General features: G+C 39.1%; 1 protein-coding gene across 1 annotated transcript in view; it reads left to right on the top strand.

Annotated features, from left to right (window-relative positions):
- Positions 1 to 12107, top strand: part of asic4b (acid-sensing (proton-gated) ion channel family member 4b) — a 91668-nt gene that overhangs the window by 36985 nt on the left and 42576 nt on the right. The window lies entirely within an intron of this gene.

Genomic DNA, 12107 nt, shown 5'->3' with positions numbered 1-12107 from the left:
TTGGACAAGCTTTACAGAACATTTAAAAAAAAAAATCACATTCAACCTAACAAGAACTTGTAGCTCAGCATGGTGGCGCAGTAGGTAGTGCTGTCGCCTCACAGCAACCAGGGTCCATTCTGTGTGGATGTTCTCCCCATGTCTGCATGGGTTTCCTCTGGGTACTCCGGTTTCCTCCCAAAGACATGCAGTCAGGCCAATTGGACAAGCTAAATTGCCCCTAGGTGTGAATGTGAGTGTGGATGTATATGTCTGTCTGTATGGACTGGTGACCTGTCCAAGGTGTTTCCTGCCTTCCGCCCAATGACTGCTGGGATAGGCTCCAGCTCCCCCACAACCCAGAAGCATAAGCGGTTTAGAAAATGTGTGTGAAAATTCATGTTGTTATGATAGATTTGGTCTAGTATTTTGTTGTTATGGTGACAAATCGTTTCAAACCAGCCTAATTTCGGTCAGCTACAAAAACATGGTCCAGCGTGGCAGCACAGCACTGTAAACGGGAAATGCAGTGTTTTGTAGCAACTAGAGATGCCTTGATCCCAAGTTTTTCTCTTCCAATACTGATTCCAATACCTGAATTCTGGGTATCGGCTGATACCAAGTACCGATCCGTTATCAATGCTTTTATTTATTTTATTTAAATTCTGTATACTTTACTGTCTAACAAGAGGCTGTAACTAGAGCAAAATAGTAATAAAAATGAAAAGCAAGAATGAAATATTTCAATATATGGATCTTCATAATGCAACAGCAAAATAAACAGTAATTATAATTCCAGTGTAAATATTTCAGTGCAACAATAAAGTTTGTTCACCCCACAAAACTTTTGCTTTTCAAAATTAGCAGCATAAAGTACCTTCAAACTGCAGACATGTTTGTCATTAGCCAGAATGAGTGGTGCTGATTGTCTTATTAGCTGACTTTTAAACTAAGGATTTTTAAAAAGAGGCATCTTTATTATTCATTTCATATTTAACCACATAATTTGAATTTAATTTAACTATAACTTTTTAGCCTACGTGAAATTGAAAATAATGCAAACACATGAAATAGTTTTTCGCTCACGAAGCTGATACAGTACAAGTTTTCCTGACTTTTATTATGACCCAAAGAGAAACCATGTTACAGATTTCCCACTTGCTAAATTCATTTCTTTAAACAAAGACATTTGCCTCTAATATGATCGTTCATAATTATTATAAGCTTTCTGTTACGTTAATAAACACAGAAAGTGTTTTTAATGTTTATCACATTTTGAAATAACGTGCTTCAAGTGAAAAGCAAATGCGGCTAATGCTACATTCACCTTAGCTTTAAGAAAACATCATTCTGCATCTCACAGCGGTATCAGAGGAGAGCTTTAGCAGTGTAGACCTTTATTTAAGTTTTATTTAAGGTGCAAAAGGGCAGGAGGACGTTCTGTGGTCTTTGATTTTGCTTTAGAATCTGAGTTTGTCTGGAATTCAACGACATTTGGCGTCCGGTACAACATCCGGTATATTTCACTGCTGCAGTCAAAAGTTGGGAAAACTGAACTTGTGACAGATGTTCTGCTCACTGGTGCAGTCTGCAGACCGTTTCTGCTTGCGGTGGCAGACTATTCTGTTGCGACTTCATTGGAAATCCTGTTTGCCATCGCCTGTCTATGTAAACGCAGCTTTAGAGATGATATTAAATAAGTATCAGACACGTCTGATTTGTTTAATAAGGTTAGTATCAGTCCAGATCCGATACCTTTGGTCTAGGATCTCTATACAAAGTATATCTATAATTTCCCCCTAGTTTGAATGGGATATTTACCAGTCTTCTGTAAAGCCTGTTCAACCCAGCAACAATTGCTATGAAATACAGCATTTCTGAATGAAGCATTGAGATGTCAAATGAACGCTGGCAAAAAATCTCATTCAACCTAACAAGAAATTACAGCGCACAACTCAACTTTTGTCAGCATGCCTGAGTCACACTGTACACGTTTTGTTTAATCTCACACTGCCTTACAACCACAGCATTCACCCATGAATCATCTCATATTTTGTCAAGTCAAGTCAAGTCAAAGTCTATTTATATAACGCTTTTTACAACAGGTGTTGTCACAAAGCAGCTTTACAGAAAAATCCAGGTCCGAGTCCCCGTGAGCATCACCAATGGCGACAGTGGCAAGGAAAAACTCCCTTAGAGCAAGAGGAAGAAGACTTGAGAGGAACCAAGACTCAAAAGGGGAACCCATCCTCCTCTGGTTGATACCAGACAGCAAGCTTTGTGGCTTATCTATTTTGTTGAGATCTAAAGCGTCTCTAGTTGTCTGTCCATTTTAGCACTGATGTAGCTTGAGGCAACAACTTTGCTCTTTCTGTTTTTGTCATGACGTTAATATGATATAGTTCAAGTCAGAGAGCAGCCTCAGTAATTTCAAGTTAAAATGACCATTAAGTGTAAATTATACATTTTCCGCGTCAGTAAAATGCAGAACATACAACAGAAGATGACAAAGAAGTAACTAAATATAACACCAGCAGGAAAATCTGTATATTATTATGTAGATACAAAGTTCAGTCTTAGAAGTTGGTTGTATTTTCATTTTCTGCTTCTCACAATCCAAGTAATCCCAAACACATTCAGTGTTACTGAAGTCTGGACTCTGAGGTGGTCAGTCCATTGTTCTGAGAACTCCAGCAGCTTCTTTGTTTGATTTTCAAATTCTTTCTTGTCTTCTTGACAGCTACACATCCTTTCAGACCCATAGCGCTGAGTCGTCTTCTCACAGTGGAAGGATGGACAGAAACACCTGTGGATGTTTTCAGATCTGAAGCAGCTGGATTTTCTCCTCTCTCTCAAAGATGAAAGCTTTAAGTGCTGCTTATCTGATGGGGGCAGTTTTGGTGGTCTCTCAGGGCTTACATGGTTGTTAGGAGTCACATTTTTTAATCATTTTTTGGATCTTCAGTTTTGGAAACTCCTATTTTTTTCACCTATTTTCCTTTCCCCTCACTTTTAACCCCTTACCAAGCCATCATGGAAGCATGTAATAAAACTGGGCTCGCCTGCGGCCTAAGTTTTATTACACACTTCAGTAACCTAAGAAAAGGTTCATTAACTTGCATTTTAGCCCTGTAGTTAATGAATCAGAAGCCTTAGTATGTAATAAGCCTGGAATGTTAAGAGGTTAATCTCCTCCTCCTCGTAAACGAATATCTTGTACCAAATGATGATTTGGACTGTAAATTAAGAGTGGTCTTGATTGTTTCATGTTTGTCCAAAACTTCAAGGCAGGAAGTATACCCGATATATCCTGACTGCGTACATTTTCAAAATACACATTTGAAACGAAAAACATACTCTACATTAAGGTACTTTGGCAAAAAGTGAATCATGCACTGCAGTATTTTATTAGGCTGAATGGTATTTTTGCTATTGTGCTGTCCATCCTAGCAACAGCTGCCATGTCCAGAGCTTGGACAGGCCAGTGTCTCTCCAACCTCAAACACGAGTGCATCTGAGACAACAAGTAAACCTGCTACAGACGCGTAAACCGGTCAGAATCGGATCTTTAAGTCCAGGCCTCTGCTCTGTCCGATGCTAATTGGACTCAGTAATAGAGGTTCTACTCTTTAAAAACAAAAAGTGAGCAGATGACGGGCCCTACAGCTCTTTCACAGCATCTGCCTCAGAGTCCCTGCATTCTCAGCCTTTCAGCCCAAGGCTACTTAGGAGTACGTACTCGAAACATCCTGCTCAAGGGCAGGAAACACACACACACACACACTCACACACACACACAAACTAGAAGTGAGCAAATGAAAAATAGCAGACATATTTTCCACGATACCGTGTATGTGTTCCTGCTTTCTTGGGATCAATGATTGTCCTTTGAGACATAAAAGCCACTGAGAGCAGATGACTGTGTGAGTGTGAGTGCATGTCTGTGGACATGTCTCCATAAAGCAGCTCAAATCATAAACTCAGTAATAGCCCATTCACTTTGTTCTGTGACAGATATGGACAGATTGATAGCTGAATTATCACCATCTTCGAGACAGCTCCGATGATTTGTTGAAGGAGAGCGAGCGCTGAGCCTTCGCCGAATATGAGGTCACACACAGGGCTTTGCTGGCTCACAATATGCCTGTAACTAAAGCATCTTTGTGCTTGTGACTGCAGCTATGTTTCAATTCTCCCTAACATTAAAGGGGAATTCCATCCACTTTTCAACACTTTTGCAGAAATCAATTACTGCAATCTTACAGATTGAATTATATAGATATTTGGGAAAAATGGTGGAATTCCCCTTTAAGTATAAAGCTGATTTGGGCGGATTCTCCAAAGGCTTATAGACTATAATAATCTTTAGTGTCCATGCAAAACAATTTCTAAACTTTAAATGGACGCTAATGTAAAGAGATGATGTAAAGCAATTTTAGAGCATTTCTATTGGTCCGTTAGTCATGACATGTTCACACAAGGTAAAGCACGGCTGCTCTGTGTAAATGATATAGGCAAAATGGAGATACATTTTTTTTGGACAGCAACGTCACCAAAATTAGGGTGGCCAGAATAATAGAAACATGTTTATTGTATACGCATGCCTCAGTACCATTAACAGGTGGTGATAGTTAGGTGTTGCTTCGGTCCTGCTTGCCACTACTACTACTGTGATAGGTTCTCAGTGTGGCACCAGCTTATTTAAAGGGCTCATGTCCTCCATTTTTCATATATTTTATTTTTTCCCTCTGAGGTCCACTTATGACATTTGTATGGTTTTATGTTCCACCAACAGCAATAATTATTTTTTTATGGCCATTTTTCATTGTCAGCTTACCCCTTAAAATTAAACAGGTTGTTTTCTTACTGTGTCTTTAAAGGGGAACTCCACCGATTTTACAAAATTACATAATTGTTCAATGGTTTAGATGTAAGCAAAATCGAGGTAGATTTTTTAGTTATTTTATTGCGTGGCCTACTTTAGACAGTCTGTTGTAAGCTAATGGTTAACATCTGGTTCCAAGTACTACAACGGTGAACAATTGTGACTCTGTAAATTTAGAAAGGTGCATTTCACACCAAACCACGCTGAATGATTTTGTTTACATCTAAACCATTGATTGATTAAGTAATTTTGCTAAATCAGTGGAGTTCCCCTTTAAGACTTACATACGTAAATGACCTCTGTTCTGATTGGCTGCCCTGTCTTTTGTCTGGTTTAAAAGGCAGTCTGTGCTGAAACAGTTCCTGTAACTTCAGTGTGAATGGGCGGGGCTAAACTGCTGTAGAATAGACGGATAAATGCCAATGTGTTGGTTTTTAAGACATCACAAAAACGATGAATCCCAAATTGGGCTGTTTGTACAGTTTCCCTTATATGAAATCCATGGACTGGGGAGTGAATGGTATGATTTTAAACTTTCACAATGCTTACATACCACATCAAACGCTTTTCTTTCAAAATGATGAGGAAAATTCAGTTTTCCATGATATGGGCCTTTTAATTATGCAGAAATTTTGAAGAATCAGTAGAATTCTTCTTTAATTACTTAAAAGTTTCACTGTTTTGTACAAGTGAAACTGGGCTTTTGAGAGTGAATTGATGATAGAGCTATTCCTTCTCTCTCTCTCTCTCTCCCACTCTCTCTCCTGTCACTGAATGTCTGAGCTGCTGTGTAGAGTGTACAAGTACAAATGGAGTTCTTTCTGCTTAATTTGTTAGCTAGTCTAACTGAAAAATGCTCACATTGTTGGAATGATTTGTTGCCTATCAAGGCCATTTAGCTACACTACTAATGCTGTTTTAGGATTTTGGCCAAATTTCCACTTGTGTTTGCCACTAGCACTTACCATCATACCATGTTGATTACTCTACTAGTACCATACTGTATTGTGTTGGAATTCGGCACAATATCTGTCATCTACAATGAGTGTGTTTACATGCGCTTAATAGTCTGATAACTGCAGAAAATCAGATTTTATCAGTAATCCGATCAACGTGTTTATACGCACTTGAGTAATCAGATAATGGGGAAACTCTGGGTCTGCATGAGACAGACAGTAAACAGATTTCTTCTTTGCAACCAGCCAATAAACTGACAGAAGAAGATGTGAAGTAAACTTAAGTAAAACTCAAACTTCATGCCACAACTTTTTTTTCAAAAACATCACCTTACCTGAAAATATGAACATACATCATCTGGAAGATGAAGAATATTTAAATGCTCCATTTCATCAAGCATGTAGTCGGTTTCAGTGTCGCTCCAAAAGTGTTTTGCTTATTTCTGGTACAGTAGTCTGTTTTTGCTCATGTGCAGACTGAGAAATCCGAAAGAAATCAGAGTAAGAGTTTACATGCACTGAGAAATCTGATTACTGAGCTGAAATCCAGCTCTCTTTATTGGATTTCTAGATCAGAGTATGGTGTTTACATGCCCATTTGAATAATCAGAAAACTGCAGAAATCTGATTATGATCGGATTATTGAGTGCATGTAAAGACACTCAGTGTCTGCCTGCGGTGTTCAGCTGTACAGTGAAGGTTTGTTCAGTTTTCTAGCTCAAAGTAAGTCATATTGTACCTATATTTTTGACATGTATTTACAAAAAAGATTTGGGTGACTATTGATTTCCAGTGTTTGTTAGCAACACTAGACTCATAGCTCCAGTTTTGAATTAAAGAAGTGAATTTGGACACCAAACTTGTCTTGGCTGATTGACTACAAACATGTAAATCTGTGAAGCACTTTCAAAAGGAAGTGTGCAGCTTCTTTGTAACATGCTGGCAAGCTGCAGTCTAAGCTACCTTAGCCGCAACTATCACGATTTGCACATCTGTAAATGCTTCTCCATGTCTTTTGCAAGCAGTTGCCTGCTCTTTGTGCTGTGACTGAGCCTTTCATAGCAATATAGATGCTGGATTGAAAACATCTTTAAAAGTAGTTTTATTTGAAACACTTAGTAGCTTTAAAGTGAGATCAGTCAAACGTCCCTTACCTGTCCAAATAAGTTGTTCTTGGCCACACTTACTGTAAATAAGTGTGAAGACATGGAGAGCTGATTATGTTTACCATCATACATTTCAGCTAAAGACAGGGCGAAGTGATACACTTAATTTTCTTATTTGTTTTAACAGGAACTGACTAGGCCATATTTAAAAAGCTCAAAGTTAAATAAATGTCAAAATCTTAACTAATTTTTACCCCCTACTTAAAAATATTGCTGCAAATTTTGAGAAATGACGCTGCAAACTCAAGGATTTTAGTCCACAACAATCTCAAAATGGCTATGAAATCCCAGTAAGTCTGATAAGCAGTTACAGATATCGGGTGAAATGTCAGTATCGGCCAATAATAATGCAAATTTTCCATTTTCCATTTAGTGGTGAATTACATATCAACCGCTGATGTATCATGGACCCCTGGTCCCAATATGTGAATGTTCATGTAAGAAGAAAAGTATGATGCTGATGCTGATTTAAGTCAGCATGGTTTGATACAGTGACACATTTTTCCTATCAAGATTTCATCTGGCACCTTGTGTATTTCAAATGCTGTCTGGAAATGAATAATAATGAAAACTCTGTATGAATGCACTGTAGAGCAGAGAGAAACAGGACAGCGGGGGAGTCTGATGAAAGCAGGGTGGTCCACGTGAGTCAGGATGCCGGCGAGACGCGGAGGTCAGGAACTCGACGGGAGATCAATCAGGCTGATTATTAAAGTATGATGTGGTGCATTGATTGTCCCCAGCGTGAGTTAGAGGGAGCGGGGAGAGAGAGCGAGGCTGAGCAGATACCACGCCGTCATTAGCTCTGAACGCACTCAAAAAGAAAATGAAACAGGTGAATGTGAGCTCATGGGAGTCTAAACAAACACACATACACACACAGCCTGACTCTCAAAAAGAGATTTATACACTCATAGATATGACTGCCTAGACATACACACCACAGGTTAGTGGGCGTGGCTGAAATAGCCACTAACTAGTGCATAAAATCAAGCACACAACCAGAAAATCTTCACCACTAGAATGGATTGTCCTCAAGAGGTCACTACTTTTAGTGTGGCACTGTTGTAAGGCCTATCTAACAAGTCAGTTCTTCACATTTCTGTGCCGCTATAGCTGCCCTGGTCAATCGTTAGTGTTGTTATTGTGAAATGAAAACATCTGGAAGCAACACCAGCTCATCCACTAAGCAGTAGACCATGCAGAACAGGACTATTGAATGCTGTAGAGTGTAGCACATAGAAATCATCTATCCTCAGCTGTAACAGTCACTACCGAGTTCCGAACTACCTCTGGAAGCAATATCAGCGCTCTTTGGGAGCTTCATGGATTGGGTTTCCATGCTAGGCAGCCGCACACAAGCCTAAGATCACCATGTGCAATGCCAAGCATTGGCTAGAGTGGTGAAAAACACAGTGTGGCAGGACTCATTCTCTGGAGTCATGACTCGCACTTCACCATCTGGCAATGTGGCGGATGAATCTGGGTTTGGCAGATGCCAGGAAAACTCCTGCCTGAATGCATAGTGTCATCCAGGTCTGGATCGTCCCATGGGTTTTATGGGCATGGGCCCCTTACAAGCCCCTTACAAGCAATTACAAGAAAATCTAAACAGCTGTTTTGACTTGCGGTGTGAATTTAACTAGCAGCACATCAAACAATGTGAAATAATTTCAAACTTGTCATTGGCATTAACATTTTGTCATCATGTCAACATTACCATCCAAGCTTAAAACTGTAGCCTATCTATTTACACAGATCTGTGTTAGCGATTTTCTAGCCCTTCATCAGTGGTCAGTTTCTGACGACAAGACTTAACAACTAAATATACAGTAATATCAATTTGTTCAACATTTACTGCATCTACCCTTGTTAGTTATCTCAGCTAGTACAGCTTCCATTCTTCTCAGATGATTTGCTTTCAGTTTTTTAAAGAAATCTGCAGGGATATTTTTTCACATTTCCAAAGTCCAGTCTTAGAAGTTGGTTGCTGCCATGCATCCCTCTGGCTCTGAGGCTTCCAAGGACTCCATCTCCCAGAACCCTCTGGGGGATCACGTGACTGCTGACCCTCCACCGCACTCCAATAACTGTTCCCTTTCACCAGAATACTGATCTGTTTCACCTGTAGTTTTGATCACAAGTCTAGTTAGTGTTAGTATAAAGCCCGGGTTTTTAGACTAGTTCATTGTGAGGTTTTGGTTATTTCTGGTATTGACTGATCTTCTGTATTTTTGACGTTGCCTTTTTGCCTGATCCCTTTTGGACTTTGTTTGCCTGGTGTTATGTTTTTATTTTTCTGTACATCTTGTCTGTTTTTTGACGATGACTCTGGATCACGATCCAACTAGTTAAGCCTCTTTTGCCTTTTTTAACCGTACGCATCTGACTCATTCTGTCAGGTTACAGTTGCACTTTCTGTTTCTCACAGTCCAAGTAATCCCAAACACATATAATGATGTTGAGGTCTGGACTCTGGGGTGGTCAGTTCATTGTTTTGAGAACACCAGCAGCTTCTTTGTTTGATTTGCAAATGCTCTTTCAGCTATAGACCCATAGTGTTGGATTGTCTTCTCACAGTGGAAAGATGGGACAGAAACATCTGTGGTGTTTCCTCATGAAGCAGCTTGATTTTCTCCTCTTTCTCAAAGATCTTAAAACCCCAGGGTGATTACATACTGAGCCTTATTATTCAGTAACTACAGGGAGTTCAGTGCGAACTGGTTGAGCCATTCTTAGGTTATAGAAGTGTGTGACATAACTTTGGGCCTGGCTATTTACGGGGTTAAGTTCTGTTTATCTGATGGGGACAGTTCTGGTGGTCTTGCATGATTGTTATGAGTCTCATTTTCTCTACATTTTTAACACATTTTGTTGAGCTCCAGTTTTGGTTTCTCCTTCCTCATGCAAGTGAATAATTTTATATCTCATCAGAAAAATCTCCTGAAAATATGAATAACTTGTACTTAAGGGCTGTTTCGACTGGAAATTGAACAAATGAAGGGAGGCCTCTGACCTTTGCACAGTAAATAGTGGACTTAGATTAACCTTATGACGGTAGCTTTTTATAAAAAAAAGTGCATATTTTACATTGACTCGGTTTGAAGTAGCCAGAAGTATAGATATACAGACAAAGAGAGAGATACAGAGAGAAATACCTCTCTTTCTATTGACTTGGAGGCAGTCATGCGATTGGTGAACAGAACACAGCTGCCTTGGAGCTTCAGTGAACATGGTATGGATCTACCACTGCATTACATATCACATCTCCTTTGGGCATTTGAGCAGAAGGAGCAGAAGGCAAAGGATAAGGTTATGTGTGTGTATGTGTGGAAGTGTGCACATGTGTGTGTGTGTGTGTGTGTGTGTGTGTGTGCGTCCTTTTATCAAACCGGCACTCGAGTGAGAACCACTTTTGGAAATTGCCTTTTGTGTGAGACCGAATAGCTTTGCATGTAACCGCGAGCCAGTTTTTCTTACACCACAAAGGAGACATATTCACCGAGGTAATATTCAATTTACACAGTGTGAAAGCACGCCAGAGACGCTAACGCAGCCTGAGCGTTATGCAGTCCTTGAACGCTCCCTCTCTCCGGAGTCAGAGAATAGATATCAAATCACGGGAGAAAGCCAGCGCTCCTCACGACTCTGAAAATGGTGCTTGTATTACGTACAGCAGTTCTGTCTGCAGATGCGGGCGCTTCTAGAGTGGAACCGTTTCAAAGGATGTTCATTTTCAAAGGTTACACATCGGAACTGACCTGTCCATTGTGCTGTCTACCAATGCATCCTTTTGTAGCAACTGTTTCAAGGTTTGGACAAACTTTGCAGAACACTGGCAAAATCTGCATTTAACCTAATGCAAAATTATACTGCACAGCTCAGTTTTTGTAAACAGACAGTCTCCTCCTAAAGTGCTGGAATGGCAAGGCCAATTCTTTTGTTTTTGCTATATACTAAAGACATTTGAGTTTGAGATCAAAAGATGAATGTGAGACGATAGATCAGAATTTTAGCTTTTATTTTCTGATATTTACATCTAGATGTGTTAAACAACTCGGACCATGGCAGCTTTTGTTTGAATACAGACTTTTTTCAAGTGAGCAAAAGTATTGGATCCAGGGCCGTAACTATGATCAAAATTTTAGTGAGGTCAATTTTGCCGTGACTAACCTAACAGACAAATATATATGTATTTTACACCCATTGTCAGTTTCTCCTTTTGTATATTTTTTAAACAAATTATTGCTCCTTTTTTGCCCATCCATAATTGTTATGTACCTTTTCTTTTCATTCATTTTTCATTCCGTCTTCCATAAACTGCTACTGCTGTTCCATAAACTTGAGTTACCCTGTTTAACTTTTTTTAATTAATCATTTATTAATTTACCCATTTATTTTCAGCTTAAAATTATGAAAAATGCTGAAACCTATACATACAAATCAGTTGATAATTACTTTTTTTGAAAGGTGCTGTATAAATAAACTTGCCTTGCCTTTGGTTAATGTTCATTAATTAATGTATCTTCAGAATCACTGAGGTGTTTTTTATATTTGCAGTCAAGGTGACGCCCCTTTTACGAGAACTGACTGCAGTACATTCTGACACCTCAGTAGGGTTTAATGAAAAAGTGAAGTGAAATTCAATCAAAAACTTCAGCTATCAGCTCCCAAATCACTTCAAAATTGCTGAGCACACAGAAACAACCCATAATCAGTCACAGATTTTTGTGTACTCAGTAAATGAAAACAGCTACAGACATGCGAAAGTTAATGGCGAGATGTTTTGCTTGTCCACACAAAAACACTAAAAACTTTTCAAAAATCTCTGCAAAGTTGCGGTTTGAATGTAATCAATCTATTTTGTAATGCACTTGTAATCAGATTACTGTTTTTTTTTGTACCTGTAACAGAATATAGTTACCCTTTTTTATCCTGACTACAGTGTCATTACATGTATTTTGTTACCACTCAACCCTACTTAAAGGTATTTTTCTGCTTATTACATTCCCCAGTAATGGAGTTTATAAGACAGAACACGATATATCAGTTTGATGTTTTTTTACTTGAGTTAAAGGCACAGTAAATGATCTGGAGAATGATTTTTGATATTTGAACTCA

This window comes from Colossoma macropomum, unplaced genomic scaffold (assembly GCF_904425465.1).
Source record: "Colossoma macropomum unplaced genomic scaffold, Colossoma_macropomum, whole genome shotgun sequence".
Classification (NCBI taxonomy): Eukaryota; Metazoa; Chordata; class Actinopteri; order Characiformes; family Serrasalmidae; genus Colossoma; species Colossoma macropomum.
The sequence above is the reverse complement of the archived record's forward strand: the minus strand, read 5'-3'. Positions and strand labels throughout refer to the sequence as shown.